The sequence below is a fragment of the Melospiza melodia genome, unplaced genomic scaffold, assembly GCF_035770615.1.
Source record: "Melospiza melodia melodia isolate bMelMel2 unplaced genomic scaffold, bMelMel2.pri scaffold_62, whole genome shotgun sequence".
Lineage (NCBI taxonomy): Eukaryota > Metazoa > Chordata > Aves > Passeriformes > Passerellidae > Melospiza > Melospiza melodia.
In genome coordinates, this window is record NW_026948801.1 from 345,942 (window position 1) to 355,561 (window position 9,620).

Genomic DNA, 9,620 nt, shown 5'->3' on the forward strand with positions numbered 1-9,620 from the left:
CCGGCTGATTTACCTTCCTAGGCTTATTGTTAGGCTTAGGCCTAGGACTTTGAAAACCAGGAAGCCCTGTGCTCCAGGCACACTGCAGCTGTTCAAGGCATCCCAAGGGGAGCGCAAAAGTGACACAACTTGGCTGCCTCCACTCCTATTTCCATGAGAACATCCCGAACCATAGGCTGATTTTCCTTCCTAGACTTATGGTTTGAGTTACGCCTAGGGTTAGTGTTCTTTAACCAGAAAGCCCTGAGTTCCAAGAACACAGCAGCTGCCAAGGACTACTCAAGAAGAGCGCAAAAGTACCACAACATGCCTGCCTCCACAGCTTTTTCCTTGGGGACATCCCTAATTCCTGGCTGATTTGCCTTTCTCGTCTTAGGGTTGGGGTTAGGCCTAGGGCTCGGATTTTTAAAATCAGGAAGCCCAGACCTCCAGGCACACTGGAGCTGTGAAATGCATCCAGAAAGGAGTGCAAAAGTGCCACAACATGGCAGCTTTCACAGCTTTTTCCTTAGGAAGAACCCTACTACCCGGCTGATTTACCTTCCTAGGCTTACTGTTAGGCTTAGGCCTAGGACTTTGAAAACCAGGAAGCCCTGTGCTCCAGGCACACTGCAGCTGTCCAAGGCATCCCAAGGGGAGCGCAAAAGTGACACAACTTGGCTGCCTCCACTGCTATTTCCATGAGACCATCCCCAATCATAGGCTGATTTTCCTTCCTCGGCGTAGGGTTTGAGTTACGCCTAGGTTTAGTGTTCTTTTAACCAGAAAGCCCTGAGTTCCAAGAACACAGCAGCTGCCAAGGACTACCCAAGAAGAGCGCAAAAGTACCACAACATGCCTGCCTCCAGCGCTTTTTCTTTGGGACCATCATGGACCCTAGGCTGATGTTCTTGCCTCCAGTTGCAGCTATGGTCACGCCAAGGGATAGGGTTTTAAATCAGTAAACCCTGAGCTCCAGACTCAGTGCAGCTGCGAAAGGCTTCCCAATGGCAGCCAAAAATTGCCTCAACATGCTCCCTACAGCGCTTTTTTCCTTGGGAACATCCCTATACCTAGGCTGATTTATCTGCCTTGGGTTATGATTAGGGTTCATCTTAAGGATAGGATTTCTTCAAACCGGAAGCCCTGAGTTCCAGGGGCACTGCAGCTGCCAAAGGCATCCCAAGGGGAAAGTAAATGTGCCCCAACTTGGCTGTCTCCAGACCTTTTTCCTTGGGACCATCCCGAAACGAAGGCTGATTTAGAAGCCTCCAGTTAGGGCAAAATTGGTGGTTTTTTAAACCAGGAAGCCCTGTGCTCCAAGCACACTGCAGCTGTGAAAGGCATCCCAAGGGGAGCGCAAAAGTGCCACAACATGGCTGTCTCCACAGCTTTTTCCTAGGGAAAATTCCTAAAACCAGGCTGATTTAAATGACCACTGTTAGGTTTAGGGTTGGGGATAAGCCTAGGTGTAGAGCTTTTTAAACCAGCAAGCTCTGAGCTCCAGGAACACAGCAGCTGTGAAAGAAATCCCAAAGGGAGCGCAGAAGTGCCACAACATGGCAGCTTGCACAGCTTTTTCCTTAGGAAGAACCCTACTACCCGGCTGATTTACCTTCCTAAGCTTAATGTTAGGCTTAGGCCTAGGACGTTGAAATGCAGGAAACCCTGTTCCCCAGGAACACGGCAGCTGTGAAAGGCATCCCAAGGGGAGCGCAAAAGTGACACAATGTGGCTGCCTCCACTGCTATTTCCATGAGACCATCCCGAACCATAGGCTGATTTTCCTTCCTAGGCTTAGGTTTAGAGTCAGGCCTAGGTTAAGGGGTTTTTTAACTAGAAAGCCCTGAGTTCCAAGAACACAGCAGCTGCGAAGGACTACCCAAGAAGAGTGCAAAAGTACCACAACATGCCTGCCTCCACAGCTTTTTCCTTGGGGACATCCCTAATTCCTGGCTGATTTGCCTTTCTCGTCTTAGGGTTGGGGTTAGGCCTAGGGCTAGGACTTTTAAAATCAGGAAGCCCAGACCTCCAGGCACACTGGAGCTGTGAAAGGCATCAAAAACTGAGTGCAAAAGTGCCCCAACATGGCAGCTTTCACAGCTTTTTCCTTAGGAAGAACCCTACTACCCGGCTGATTTACGTTCCTCGGCTTACTCTTAGGCTTAGGCCTAGGACTTTGAAAACCAGGAAGCCCTGTGCTCCAGGCACACTGCAGCTGTCAAAGGCATCCCAAGGGGAGCGCAAAAGTGACACAACTTGGCTGCCTCCACTGCTATTTCCATGAGACCATCCCCAACCATAGGCTGGTTTTCCTTCCTAGGCTTAGGGTTTGAGTTACGCCTAGGGTTAGTGTTCTTTTAACCAGAAAGCTCTGAGTTGCAAAAACACAGCAGCTGCCAAGGACTACCCAAGAAGAGCGCAAAAGTACCACAACATGCCTGCCTCCACAGCTTTTTCCTCAGGGATATCCCTAATTCCGGCCTGATTTGCCTTTCTCGCCTTAGGGTTGGGGTTAGGCCTAGGGTAGGATTTTTAAAATCAGGAAGCCCAGACCTCCAGGCACTCTGGAGCTGTGAAATGCATCCAGAAAGGGAGTGCAAAAATGCCACAACATGGCAGTTTTCACAGCTTTTTCCTTAGGAAGAACCCTACTACCTGGCTGATTTACCTTCCTAGGGTTACTGTTAGGCTTAGGCCTAGGACTTTGAAAACAAGGAAGCCCTGTGCTCCAAGCACACTGCAGCTGTGAAAGGCATCCCAAGGGGAGCACAAAAGGTCCCGAAAATGGCTGCCTCCACACGTTTCCATTGGCACCATTGTTAACCCTAGGCTGAACTCCCTGCTTCCAGTCTCAGCTAGGGACATGGTTGTTTAAACCAGGAAGCCCTGACCGCCAGGCACACGGAAGCTCTGAAAGGCATCCCAAGGGAGGGAACAAAAGTGCAAGAACATGGCAGCTTTCACAGCTTTTTCCTTGGCACCATCCCTATACCTAGGCTGATTTATCTGCCTAGGGTTAGGGTTAGGTTTCAGTCTGGGGCTAGGATTTTTTAAACCAGGAAGCCCTGATCTCCAGGAACACTGCAGCTGTTCAAGGCATCCCAAGGGGAGCGCAAAAGTGACACAACTTGGCTGCCTCCACTGCTATTTCCATGAGACCATCCCGAACCATAGGCTGATTTTCCTTCCTGGGGTTAGGGTTAGAGTCACGCCTAGGTTTAGGGTTTTTTTAACTAGAAAGCCCAGAGTTCCAAGAACACAGCAGCTGCCAAGGACTACCCAAGAAGAGCGCAAAAGTACCACAACATGCTTGCCTCCACAGCTTTTTCCTTGGGGACATCCCTAATTCCTGGCTGATTTGCCTTTCTCGTCTTAGGGTTGGGGTTAGGCCTAGGGCTAGGATTTTTAAAATCAGTAAGCCCAGACCTCCAGGCACACGGCAGCTGTGAAAGTCATCCCAAGGGGAGTACAAAAGTGCAACAACATTGCAGATTTCACAGCGTTTTCCTTGGCAACATCCCTATACCTAGGCTGATTTATCTGCCTAGGGTTAGGGTTAGTGTTCAGCCTAGATCTAGGATTTTTTTAACCAGGAAGCCCTGATCTCCAGGCACACAGCAGCTGTGAAAGTCATCCCAAGGGGAGTACAAGAGTACAACAACATTGCAGGTTTCACAGCGTTTTCCTTGGCAACGTCCCTATACCTAGGCTGATTTATCTGCCTAGAGTTATGGTTAGGGTTCTGCCTAGGGCTAGGATTTTTATAACCTTGAAGCTCTGTGCTCCAGGCTTACTGCAGCTGCCAAAGGCATTCCAAATGGAGCGCAGAAGTGCCACAACATGGCAGCTTTCACAGCTTTTTCCTTAGGAAGAACCCTACTACCCGGCTGATTTACCTTCCTAGGCTTATTGTTAGGCTTAGGCCTAGGACTTTGAAAACCAGGAAGCCCTGTGCTCCAGGCACACTGCAGCTGTTCAAGGCATCCCAAGGGGAGCGCAAAAGTGACACAACTTGGCTGCCTCCACTCCTATTTCCATGAGAACATCCCGAACCATAGGCTGATTTTCCTTCCTAGACTTATGGTTTGAGTTACGCCTAGGGTTAGTGTTCTTTAACCAGAAAGCCCTGAGTTCCAAGAACACAGCAGCTGCCAAGGACTACTCAAGAAGAGCGCAAAAGTACCACAACATGCCTGCCTCCACAGCTTTTTCCTTGGGGACATCCCTAATTCCTGGCTGATTTGCCTTTCTCGTCTTAGGGTTGGGGTTAGGCCTAGGGCTCGGATTTTTAAAATCAGGAAGCCCAGACCTCCAGGCACACTGGAGCTGTGAAATGCATCCAGAAAGGAGTGCAAAAGTGCCACAACATGGCAGCTTTCACAGCTTTTTCCTTAGGAAGAACCCTACTACCCGGCTGATTTACCTTCCTAGGCTTACTGTTAGGCTTAGGCCTAGGACTTTGAAAACCAGGAAGCCCTGTGCTCCAGGCACACTGCAGCTGTCCAAGGCATCCCAAGGGGAGCGCAAAAGTGACACAACTTGGCTGCCTCCACTGCTATTTCCATGAGACCATCCCCAATCATAGGCTGATTTTCCTTCCTAGGCGTAGGGTTTGAGTTACGCCTAGGTTTAGTGTTCTTTTAACCAGAAAGCCCTGAGTTCCAAGAACACAGCAGCTGCCAAGGACTACCCAAGAAGAGCGCAAAAGTACCACAACATGCCTGCCTCCAGCGCTTTTTCTTTGGGACCATCATGGACCCTAGGCTGATGTTCTTGCCTCCAGTTGCAGCTATGGTCACGCCAAGGGATAGGGTTTTAAATCAGTAAACCCTGAGCTCCAGACTCAGTGCAGCTGCGAAAGGCTTCCCAATGGCAGCCAAAAATTGCCTCAACATGCTCCCTACAGCGCTTTTTTCCTTGGGAACATCCCTATACCTAGGCTGATTTATCTGCCTTGGGTTATGATTAGGGTTCATCTTAAGGATAGGATTTCTTCAAACCGGAAGCCCTGAGTTCCAGGGGCACTGCAGCTGCCAAAGGCATCCCAAGGGGAAAGTAAATGTGCCCCAACTTGGCTGTCTCCAGACCTTTTTCCTTGGGACCATCCCGAAACGAAGGCTGATTTAGAAGCCTCCAGTTAGGGCAAAATTGGTGGTTTTTTAAACCAGGAAGCCCTGTGCTCCAAGCACACTGCAGCTGTGAAAGGCATCCCAAGGGGAGCGCAAAAGTGCCACAACATGGCTGTCTCCACAGCTTTTTCCTAGGGAAAATTCCTAAAACCAGGCTGATTTAAATGACCACTGTTAGGTTTAGGGTTGGGGATAAGCCTAGGTGTAGAGCTTTTTAAACCAGCAAGCTCTGAGCTCCAGGAACACAGCAGCTGTGAAAGAAATCCCAAAGGGAGCGCAGAAGTGCCACAACATGGCAGCTTGCACAGCTTTTTCCTTAGGAAGAACCCTACTACCCGGCTGATTTACCTTCCTAAGCTTAATGTTAGGCTTAGGCCTAGGACGTTGAAATGCAGGAAACCCTGTTCCCCAGGAACACGGCAGCTGTGAAAGGCATCCCAAGGGGAGCGCAAAAGTGACACAATGTGGCTGCCTCCACTGCTATTTCCATGAGACCATCCCGAACCATAGGCTGATTTTCCTTCCTAGGCTTAGGTTTAGAGTCAGGCCTAGGTTAAGGGGTTTTTTAACTAGAAAGCCCTGAGTTCCAAGAACACAGCAGCTGCGAAGGACTACCCAAGAAGAGCGCAAAAGTACCACAACATGCCTGCCTCCACAGCTTTTTCCTTGGGGACATCCCTAATTCCTGGCTGATTTGCCTTTCTCGTCTTAGGGTTGGGGTTAGGCCTAGGGCTAGGACTTTTAAAATCAGGAAGCCCAGACCTCCAGGCACACTGGAGCTGTGAAAGGCATCAAAAACTGAGTGCAAAAGTGCCCCAACATGGCAGCTTTCACAGCTTTTTCCTTAGGAAGAACCCTACTACCCGGCTGATTTACGTTCCTCGGCTTACTCTTAGGCTTAGGCCTAGGACTTTGAAAACCAGGAAGCCCTGTGCTCCAGGCACACTGCAGCTGTCCAAGGCATCCCAAGGGGAGCGCAAAAGTGACACAACTTGGCTGCCTCCACTGCTATTTCCATGAGACCATCCCCAACCATAGGCTGGTTTTCCTTCCTAGGCTTAGGGTTTGAGTTACGCCTAGGGTTAGTGTTCTTTTAACCAGAAAGCTCTGAGTTGCAAAAACACAGCAGCTGCCAAGGACTACCCAAGAAGAGCGCAAAAGTACCACAACATGCCTGCCTCCACAGCTTTTTCCTCAGGGATATCCCTAATTCCGGCCTGATTTGCCTTTCTCGCCTTAGGGTTGGGGTTAGGCCTAGGGTAGGATTTTTAAAATCAGGAAGCCCAGACCTCCAGGCACTCTGGAGCTGTGAAATGCATCCAGAAAGGGAGTGCAAAAATGCCACAACATGGCAGTTTTCACAGCTTTTTCCTTAGGAAGAACCCTACTACCTGGCTGATTTACCTTCCTAGGGTTACTGTTAGGCTTAGGCCTAGGACTTTGAAAACAAGGAAGCCCTGTGCTCCAAGCACACTGCAGCTGTGAAAGGCATCCCAAGGGGAGCACAAAAGGTCCCGAAAATGGCTGCCTCCACACGTTTCCATTGGCACCATTGTTAACCCTAGGCTGAACTCCCTGCTTCCAGTCTCAGCTAGGGACATGGTTGTTTAAACCAGGAAGCCCTGACCGCCAGGCACACGGAAGCTCTGAAAGGCATCCCAAGGGAGGGAACAAAAGTGCAAGAACATGGCAGCTTTCACAGCTTTTTCCTTGGCACCATCCCTATACCTAGGCTGATTTATCTGCCTAGGGTTAGGGTTAGGTTTCAGTCTGGGGCTAGGATTTTTTAAACCAGGAAGCCCTGATCTCCAGGAACACTGCAGCTGTTCAAGGCATCCCAAGGGGAGCGCAAAAGTGACACAACTTGGCTGCCTCCACTGCTATTTCCATGAGACCATCCCGAACCATAGGCTGATTTTCCTTCCTGGGGTTAGGGTTAGAGTCACGCCTAGGTTTAGGGTTTTTTTAACTAGAAAGCCCAGAGTTCCAAGAACACAGCAGCTGCCAAGGACTACCCAAGAAGAGCGCAAAAGTACCACAACATGCTTGCCTCCACAGCTTTTTCCTTGGGGACATCCCTAATTCCTGGCTGATTTGCCTTTCTCGTCTTAGGGTTGGGGTTAGGCCTAGGGCTAGGATTTTTAAAATCAGTAAGCCCAGACCTCCAGGCACACGGCAGCTGTGAAAGTCATCCCAAGGGGAGTACAAAAGTGCAACAACATTGCAGATTTCACAGCGTTTTCCTTGGCAACATCCCTATACCTAGGCTGATTTATCTGCCTAGGGTTAGGGTTAGTGTTCAGCCTAGATCTAGGATTTTTTTAACCAGGAAGCCCTGAGCTCCAGGCACACAGCAGCTGTGAAAGTCATCCCAAGGGGAGTACAAGAGTACAACAACATTGCAGGTTTCACAGCGTTTTCCTTGGCAACGTCCCTATACCTAGGCTGATTTATCTGCCTAGGGTTATGGTTAGGGTTCTGCCTAGGGCTAGGATTTTTATAACCTTGAAGCTCTGTGCTCCAGGCTTACTGCAGCTGCCAAAGGCATTCCAAATGGAGCGCAGAAGTGCCACAACATGGCAGCTTTCACAGCTTTTTCCTTAGGAAGAACCCTACTACCCGGCTGATTTACCTTCCTAGGCTTATTGTTAGGCTTAGGCCTAGGACTTTGAAAACCAGGAAGCCCTGTGCTCCAGGCACACTGCAGCTGTTCAAGGCATCCCAAGGGGAGCGCAAAAGTGACACAACTTGGCTGCCTCCACTCCTATTTCCATGAGAACATCCCGAACCATAGGCTGATTTTCCTTCCTAGACTTATGGTTTGAGTTACGCCTAGGGTTAGTGTTCTTTAACCAGAAAGCCCTGAGTTCCAAGAACACAGCAGCTGCCAAGGACTACTCAAGAAGAGCGCAAAAGTACCACAACATGCCTGCCTCCACAGCTTTTTCCTTGGGGACATCCCTAATTCCTGGCTGATTTGCCTTTCTCGTCTTAGGGTTGGGGTTAGGCCTAGGGCTCGGATTTTTAAAATCAGGAAGCCCAGACCTCCAGGCACACTGGAGCTGTGAAATGCATCCAGAAAGGAGTGCAAAAGTGCCACAACATGGCAGCTTTCACAGCTTTTTCCTTAGGAAGAACCCTACTACCCGGCTGATTTACCTTCCTAGGCTTACTGTTAGGCTTAGGCCTAGGACTTTGAAAACCAGGAAGCCCTGTGCTCCAGGCACACTGCAGCTGTCCAAGGCATCCCAAGGGGAGCGCAAAAGTGACACAACTTGGCTGCCTCCACTGCTATTTCCATGAGACCATCCCCAATCATAGGCTGATTTTCCTTCCTAGGCGTAGGGTTTGAGTTACGCCTAGGTTTAGTGTTCTTTTAACCAGAAAGCCCTGAGTTCCAAGAACACAGCAGCTGCCAAGGACTACCCAAGAAGAGCGCAAAAGTACCACAACATGCCTGCCTCCAGCGCTTTTTCTTTGGGACCATCATGGACCCTAGGCTGATGTTCTTGCCTCCAGTTGCAGCTATGGTCACGCCAAGGGATAGGGTTTTAAATCAGTAAACCCTGAGCTCCAGACTCAGTGCAGCTGCGAAAGGCTTCCCAATGGCAGCCAAAAATTGCCTCAACATGCTCCCTACAGCGCTTTTTTCCTTGGGAACATCCCTATACCTAGGCTGATTTATCTGCCTTGGGTTATGATTAGGGTTCATCTTAAGGATAGGATTTCTTCAAACCGGAAGCCCTGAGTTCCAGGGGCACTGCAGCTGCCAAAGGCATCCCAAGGGGAAAGTAAATGTGCCCCAACTTGGCTGTCTCCAGACCTTTTTCCTTGGGACCATCCCGAAACGAAGGCTGATTTAGAAGCCTCCAGTTAGGGCAAAATTGGTGGTTTTTTAAACCAGGAAGCCCTGTGCTCCAAGCACACTGCAGCTGTGAAAGGCATCCCAAGGGGAGCGCAAAAGTGCCACAACATGGCTGTCTCCACAGCTTTTTCCTAGGGAAAATTCCTAAAACCAGGCTGATTTAAATGACCACTGTTAGGTTTAGGGTTGGGGATAAGCCTAGGTGTAGAGCTTTTTAAACCAGCAAGCTCTGAGCTCCAGGAACACAGCAGCTGTGAAAGAAATCCCAAAGGGAGCGCAGAAGTGCCACAACATGGCAGCTTGCACAGCTTTTTCCTTAGGAAGAACCCTACTACCCGGCTGATTTACCTTCCTAAGCTTAATGTTAGGCTTAGGCCTAGGACGTTGAAATGCAGGAAACCCTGTTCCCCAGGAACACGGCAGCTGTGAAAGGCATCCCAAGGGGAGCGCAAAAGTGACACAATGTGGCTGCCTCCACTGCTATTTCCATGAGACCATCCCGAACCATAGGCTGATTTTCCTTCCTAGGCTTAGGTTTAGAGTCAGGCCTAGGTTAAGGGGTTTTTTAACTAGAAAGCCCTGAGTTCCAAGAACACAGCAGCTGCGAAGGACTACCCAAGAAGAGCGCAAAAGTACCACAACAT